The 8,556-nt window shown below is 30.9% G+C and overlaps 2 long non-coding RNA genes across 2 annotated transcripts; both read left to right on the top strand.

Annotated features, from left to right (window-relative positions):
- Positions 1-1,387: 1,387 nt before the first annotated feature.
- On the top strand, positions 1,388-1,867 carry LOC121224168 (uncharacterized). The gene is made up of 2 exons (XR_005921734.1): positions 1,388-1,515; positions 1,605-1,867. It is a non-coding gene; the product is annotated as an uncharacterized lncRNA (long non-coding RNA).
- A 4,339-nt stretch (positions 1,868-6,206) lies between these two features.
- On the top strand, positions 6,207-6,688 carry LOC107947577 (uncharacterized). The gene is made up of 2 exons (XR_005921733.1): positions 6,207-6,336; positions 6,426-6,688. It is a non-coding gene; the product is annotated as an uncharacterized lncRNA (long non-coding RNA).
- Positions 6,689-8,556: the final 1,868 nt, after the last annotated feature.

Genomic DNA, 8,556 nt, shown 5'->3' with positions numbered 1-8,556 from the left:
TTAGTAAAACTCATGAAAAGCCATTTTTCCGCTGAAAGGTCATAATTAAATTTTGTCTAATAACTACAATGTAACTATGTTTCCAATAGTTATCACCTTTTACAAGAAAAATATTAGTTTAATTGTATTTTATATACCCATGATTTGTTTCTAAAATAGACACAGTCTTTGTAAGGATAAAAATATATTTTAATGTGACTATTTAAAATCTTCGATTGCACTAGGCCATCACGGTGGCCGATGTAATCTCCCGAACTCGGGCCTACTGTCTAGGCCAATTTGGGGAGGTTGCAATTTCAATGCCATAAAGTACTAAAACCATATTTTCAATCATCTTCAGCATAGATTATTTCATGTTGGTATGAGTTGAATTAAAATATTTAATTTGAACTTATAAATTTGTCATATTTAAGGGGAAAAAAAGTGGTTTTACTTCAAACAAAAAGAAGAGATAAATTGTTACCAACTAAATTGATGAACAAGAATTTGATATGATATATATGTGAATACAATAAAATACATTAATTGCGCTACAATTGTGTATAATATCCTTTTCATTTAGTTATATTGTGTTTGTACAAAATTTGTAAAGATAAAATACTATGCATCAAATATGTTCAATTCTAATTCTAATTCTAATTCCAGTTCCAATTTGAGTTTGAACTTGATTTGGAACACAAAAATTGAGCATGATGCCAAGTATGAGAATCCAACACAAGTCTTATCAAATAAAAAAGCCTAAATAAATCTAGTAAAGCTAATTGAAGCAGTTTAATCTTTATCTCGTATCAAGTTTATATTTTAAAAGTTAAACTCAATGAAGTTATATTGGAGCATTCAATTCTCTAGGTTTCTATGGAGATTGAGATTGAATTTCTTGGCTCAGTTCAACCCCATTAAATAACTTTAAATTTTTTATTTTGATACAATAGTTAATATTGTTTCCAAACTCATATAACTGGTTGTGTAGGAAGGGGTCAGGTTTTTTTGTGTGCTTTCTCTCACTACTATCTCCAAAATTTTAATGCTTTTAGTATTTTAATATTTTAAAATTATTAAAAATTTGTCTAGCAAGAAAAATATAATTTAATCTTTTCTTCTCCTAGACCACAAATAAAAAAATTGGAACATATTTCCCATTTGTTTCTAAACGGTTGGACTAATAATAAACTTATTGGCATCATGCATTCCAGATTTGGTAACATTAATTTCCATGACTACACTTAGAACAAAATTATGATAATTAGTAAACAAAATCCCCATCAATCTTCTCAAGGATGTTTTGCTGATATACTTTCCTTTTAGACATAGTTTCATAAGGAAAAAAATAAAAACGTAATAATCTCAAAGAATCCAAAGAAATTAGTATTCCTCCATGCAACACAAAATAAGATACTATATATATTAAATCCATAAGCTATAAATTTCCACCAACATAGTTAATTAGATATAAAGAGATGGCAAAGTTTTCATTCAATTTGTTTATATTTGCTGTCATCTTAATCTTTGCAACTCGTTAGTTTCTTCCAATGCAGCTCTTTTCTTTCCTTTGGTATAAATATTATGTTTTTGTTTAATTTAACACAAGGGAATTTTTGTTGCAGGCTCAGAGATGATGGCGGAGGCAAGAGGACCTGTTATTTCGTGTAGATGCAGCAAAACCGAAGACTGTCAGGGTATTTGCGCCGCGTGCCCCAACTATAGCTGCATTAATAACCTTTGTACTTGCCTTTCAAACGCACCTCCATTTCCATAGTCTGAGAATCTACACACTCCAACAGTTGAATGAAATGGTGGGATTTTTTTGTGTAATTTGAAATAAATTATCATGCAATGGATCTAATAAGAAAAAATATTTTAATTATTGTAATTTTAATTTTCTTTTTACCCTTCCCTGCCCCTCCCCCCCTTTCTTGTAGCGAAAAGTTGTTACATTTCAAATATATAAAATGAGTTACAATCTTGTTTTAAAACTAAAAGAAATAACAGAAATAACAGTAAGAACAAATGATAGGAGAAAAATTAAGACACAAAATGAGATGATAATTCTTCTTTCTACTTGTATCTCATAAGCTTGTATATGGCTTCAATCTATAGGGCTTCAACAATGATAGGCTAAAAATAATATAAATAGTAATATCAAAACTCGCAATAAATTGAATGGGTATTTCATAAGTTACAAGTTCCACCGTATTCTTTTGGTGGGGACACTTTGTTAATTTATTAACAACACTATGTACTAGATGTGTATCAAATGGAAACGTGCTCTGTTAAAACTTTATTAGAAAAAATTGTATAAGCACCTATTATAAGCTAAAACATTAAAAACATTTTCTAGGAAAACTTAGCTGGACAATACCTTGGGTAAAGGAAAGAGTAAACATGTTTTAGACTCCCCCTAATTTTAAAAATATTGAAACATGGTACAAATTTTGAAACAATTTTTTGTTGCTAAATACTTCGTCAAAGAGAATCATACTATGAAGACATGTCTTTTTAATTACAATGATAACCATTGAGTTTCATTGTATACTCTAGGTTCATTTCCCAATAACTCTTTTCCAGAACATAATATAGGTAGGGAAAAATAAAACTTTAAATAAAGCGACATTAATACATGCATTAAAGCCTTCATTAGTTTCTTATAAGTTTATTTTTATATCCACAATCAACATTTTTCTTATGCGGACATGATACCTTGCTATTGCATATGACTTAAGGAAAACTGTATATTAAACTTAGCCTCCTGGCATTGGAGATTTCTACATCCTATCTCTCTTTCTTACTCCTTTGCAAGGATGTTCATGTAGGCCACCTGATAGATAGTTGTATGGTTTCTTTATTCTTATTGAAACACATATCGGGCCTTTCTTTACATCACTATGCCTTTAATAGTCATTACCAATATGGTTTGACTCTTGCAGGTTTTGAGTACATTGGCGTGTCATTCAGCCCAATTAAAGGCTATTATTGTTGTTTCAATTTGAAATCGCTCTCTTCTAGTTTTTCTTCTTCTTTTCTCATTTTGGTTTCCTACCCTTTATATGCTTGTTGTAGTATTTTTCCTTAAGTTAATTTTGGAAATACATAGAATCTATTGAATGGAGTGCCATTAATCTTATCAACATTATATCTCATCATCTTCTTGCTTGTTTTTAGGATCTTCATGGCCATGGTTAGACAAGAGTTTATCTATCTTGTAACACTTATTTTGGGACATGCAATGTGCACATTTTCTATAAGTCCTACACTTTTACCTGTTGTGTCAATGAGGCCATCTATAGGTATTTCCCCCTCTATTTATTTCATTAGTCAAATTGGATGTACTTTTATGAACTTAAATCAAACAATCACTTTTTGCCTTTTTGTAACCTCTCTTTTCAGGTCTGATAACATCGATCATTAAGTTGAGCTCCTCTGTGGATAGCCTTGGTTGTTTGTTTCCATTTATTCACAATCTCTTGCAACAAATTTTGACATTTTAACTGTAGTGATAGTTTTATTAACTTTGTAGCGAGCCCAAGATACCAACTGCTCCCACCCATGATTTTGAATTTTAAATATTTTATTGAAATGATTTTGATGTTTAGAAATTTAAAAAATAAACTAATTTTCTTCTAAATTTTATTACTTAGCGATCCGCTGCTTGGGATAGGAAGAACTTAAACCCTAGGCCTGACAAACCTAGGAAGTCATCTAGGTGAGAATTAACCCAAAATTTGTATTGCCTATCCATGAACCTCTTACCTCAAGTTGGTCTGGACTGTGAGGTCGAAAGATAAGTAGTTGTTGCCAACTCATTAGTTTAGTGGAAGATCGAGAGATCCTACTAGGTTAGCGGCTAATTGATTGAGTAGAACCAAAAATAGGATTTAGTTATGACCACTGAAGCGAGCTAATCACTCATGCTTAGATTTTATTGAATCACATATTAGTTCTCCATCTTTTTTATTTTATGCAAGCTTATTTCTTTTCTTATAAAAACAACTATTTTTCACTTTATGATCACCGTCCTATAATTTGTTTAAGTTACTAATTAGATCTATTTGCGTTTAGGTTAATATTAATTTAGTACTTGTCTCCCTTGGGTACGATCCTACTTCTTTGTAACACTATATTACAACCTGACTCGTATACTTGAGGACACCGCCTCAATTCAATATATACTTTTAGCAATATTCACACCCTGGATTCTAGTACGTCCGAAGGCGGTCACTTTCCAAAGTGGCGCGTAGTTTATCTGCAAATCAGTGGTGGCTCGTCTACAATTCGGAGTGATATGTTAGACGAGTTCTGGGGAATTCATAAGTGAGATGTGTAGCGGAGTTGGGTAGGACTTTTCTGTTAATTTGAAACTTCAATGCATTCATAAGCACGTGCATATAAAATTGTGAATACCAATATAGTGAAGTGAGGCGTTTTATGTGAAAAACCGTTAATCTGAGGTGCTTTGTGGTTGTCTTTAATCTCAGGATTGCTAATTCATGTGCCTTATTGGTTTGTTGTTTTATTTTGATTTTCTTGTGACTGAACTCACATTGAGCTTCATAGCTCACTGCCCTTTAGTTCCCATCCTTATAGATAACCCACCAGGTTGGGATGCGACATATGGAGGGCTCGAAAAAGTTTTAATGTTATAAAAGTATTGTTATGCTTATTTTAAAATTTATGTTATTTCGGAACTGTACTGTATTATTTATTTTCTGGCATTGGATTCATATTTAGGTTTTGGTTTTATATTGCAAGCATGACATATAAATTGTTGTTTTTAAGATGATGAAATATGGATTTCAATTAAATATGCATGAAATATAGATGTTAGTAAAACTCATGAAAAGCCATTTTTCCGCTGAAAGGTCATAATTAAATTTTGTCTAATAACTACAATGTAACTATGTTTCCAATAGTTATCACCTTTTACAAGAAAAATATTAGTTTAATTGTATTTTATATACCCATGATTTGTTTTCTAAAAATAGACACAGTCTTTGTAAGGATAAAAATATATTTTAATGTGACTATTTAAAATCTTCGATTGCACTAGGCCATCACGGTGGCCGATGTAATCTCCCGAACTCGGGCCTACTGTCTAGGCCAATTTGGGGAGGTTGCAATTTCAATGCCATAAAGTACTAAAACCATATTTTCAATCATCTTCAGCATAGATTATTTCATGTTGGTATGAGTTGAATTAAAATATTTAATTTGAACTTATAAATTTGTCATATTTAAGGGGAAAAAAAGTGGTTTTACTTCAAACAAAAAGAAGAGATAAATTGTTACCAACTAAATTGATGAACAAGAATTTGATATGATATATATGTGAATACAATAAAAATACATTAATTGCGCTACAATTGTGTATAATATCCTTTTCATTTAGTTATATTGTGTTTGTACAAAATTTGTAAAGATAAAATACTATGCATCAAATATGTTCAATTCTAATTCTAATTCTAATTCCAGTTCCAATTTGAGTTTGAACTTGATTTGGAACACAAAAATTGAGCATGATGCCAAGTATGAGAATCCAACACAAGTCTTATCAAATAAAAAAGCCTAAATAAATCTAGTAAAGCTAATTGAAGCAGTTTAATCTTTATCTCGTATCAAGTTTATATTTTAAAAGTTAAACTCAATGAAGTTATATTGGAGCATTCAATTCTCTAGGTTTCTATGGAGATTGAGATTGAATTTCTTGGCTCAGTTCAACCCCATTAAATAACTTTAAATTTTTTATTTTGATACAATAGTTAATATTGTTTCCAAACTCATATAACTGGTTGTGTAGGAAGGGGTCAGGTTTTTTTGTGTGCTTTCTCTCACTACTATCTCCAAAATTTTAATGCTTTTAGTATTTTAATATTTGAAAATTATTAAAAAATTTGTCTAGCAAGAAAAATATAATTTAATCTTTTCTTCTCCTAGACCACAAATAAAAAAAATTGGAACATATTTCCCATTTGTTTCTAAACGGTTGGACTAATAATAAACTTATTGGCATCATGCATTCCAGATTTGGTAACATTAATTTCCATGACTACACTTAGAACAAAATTATGATAATTAGTAAACAAAATCCCCATCAATCTTCTCAAGGATGTTTTGCTGATATACTTTCCTTTTAGACATAGTTTCATAAGGAAAAAATAAAAACGTAATAATCTCAAAGAATCCAAAGAAATTAGTATTCCTCCATGCAACACAAATAAGATACTATATATATTAAATCCATAAGCTATAAATTTCCACCAACATAGTTAATTAGATATAAAGAGATGGCAAAGTTTTCATTCAATTTGTTTATATTTGCTGTCATCTTAATCTTTGCAACTCGTTAGTTTCTTCCAATGCAGCTCTTTTCTTTCCTTTGGTATAAATATTATGTTTTTGTTTAATTTAACACAAGGGAATTTTTGTTGCAGACTCAGAGATGATGGCGGAGGCAAGAGGACCTGTTATTTCGTGTAGATGCAGCAAAACCGAAGACTGTCAGGGTATTTGTGCCGCGTGCCCCAACTATAGCTGCATTAATAACCTTTGTACTTGCCTTTCAAACGCACCTCCATTTCCATAGTCTGAGAATCTACACACTCCAACAGTTGAATGAAATGGTGGGATTTTTTTGTGTAATTTGAAATAAATTATCATGCAATGGATCTAATAAGAAAAAATATTTTAATTATTGTAATTTTAATTTTCTTTTTACCCTTCCCTGCCCCTCCCCCCCTTTCTTGTAGCGAAAAGTATGTTACATTTCAAATATATAAAATGAGTTACAATCTTGTTTTAAAACTAAAAGAAATAACAGAAATAACAGTAAGAACAAATGATAGGAGAAAAATTAAGACACAAAATGAGATGATAATTCTTCTTTCTACTTGTATCTCATAAGCTTGTATATGGCTTCAATCTATAGGGCTTCAACAATGATAGGCTAAAATAATATAAATAGGAATATCAAAACTCGCAATAAATTGAATGGGTATTTCATAAGTTACAAGTTCCACCGTATTCTTTTGGTGGGGACACTTTGTTAATTTATTAACAACACTATGTACTAGATGTGTATCAAATGGAAACGTGCTCTGTTAAAACTTTATTAGAAAAAATTGTATAAGCACCTATTATAAGCTAAAACATTAAAAACATTTCTAGGAAAACTTAGCTGGACAATACCTTGGGTAAAGGAAAGAGTAAACATGTTTAGACTCCCCCTAATTTTAAAATATTGAAACATGGTACAAATTTTGAAACAATTTTTTGTTGCTAAATACTTCGTCAAGAGAATCATACTATGAAGACATGCCTTTTTAATTACAATGATAACCATTGAGTTTCATTGTATACTCTAGGTTCATTTGCCAATAACTCTTTTCCATAACATAATATAGGTAGGGAGAATAAAACTTTAAATAAAGCGACATTAATACATGCATTAAAGCCTTCATTAGTTTCTTATAAGTTTATTTTTATATCCACAATCAACATTTTTCTTATGCGGACATGATACCTTGCTATTGCATATGACTTAAGGAAAACTGTATATTAAACTTAGCCTCCTGGCATTGGAGATTTCTACATCCTATCTCTCTTTCTTACTCCTTTGCAAGGATGTTCATGTAGGCCACCTGATAGATAGTTGTATGGTTTCTTTATTCTTATTGAAACACATATCGGGCCTTTCTTACATCACTATGACTTTAATAGTCATTACCAATATGGTTTGACTCTTGCAGGTTTTGAGTACATTGGCGTGTCATTCAGCCCAATTAAAGGCTATTATTGTTGTTTCAATTTGAAATCGCTCTCTTCTAGTTTTTCTTCTTCTTTTCTCATTTTGGTTTCCTACCCTTTATATGCTTGTTGTAGTATTTTTCCTTAAGTTAATTTTGGAAATACATAGAATCTATTGAATGGAGTGCCATTAATCTTATCAACATTATATCTCATCATCTTCTTGCTTGTTTTTAGGATCTTCATGGCCATGGTTAGACAAGAGTTTATCTATCTTGTAACACTTATTTTGGGACATGCAATGTGCACATTTTCTATAAGTCCTACACTTTTACCTGTTGTGTCAATGAGGCCATCTATAGGTATTTCCCCCTCTATTTATTTCATTAGTCAAATTGGATGTACTTTTATGAACTTAAATCAAACAATCACTTTTTGCTTTTTGTAACCTCTCTTTTCAGGTCTGATAACATCGATCATTAAGTTGAGCTCCTCTGTGGATAGCCTTGGTTGTTTGTTTCCATTTATTCACAATCTCTTGCAACAAATTTTGACATTTTAACTGTAGTGATAGTTTTATTAACTTTGCAGCGAGCCCAAGATACCAACTGCTCCACCCATGATTTGAATTTTAAATATTTTATTGAAATGATTTTGATGTTTAGAAATTTAAAAAATAAACTAATTTCTTCTAAATTTATTACTTAGCGATCCGCTGCTTGGGATAGGAAGAACTTAAACCCTAGGCCTGACAAACCTAGGAAGTCATCTAGGTGAGAATTAACCCAAAATTTGTATTGCCTATCCATGAACCTCTTA

Source organism: Gossypium hirsutum, chromosome D12 (assembly GCF_007990345.1).
Source record: "Gossypium hirsutum isolate 1008001.06 chromosome D12, Gossypium_hirsutum_v2.1, whole genome shotgun sequence".
NCBI lineage: Eukaryota > Viridiplantae > Streptophyta > Magnoliopsida > Malvales > Malvaceae > Gossypium > Gossypium hirsutum.
Note: the sequence above shows the minus strand (reverse complement) of the source record. Positions and strands in the feature narration are given on the sequence as shown.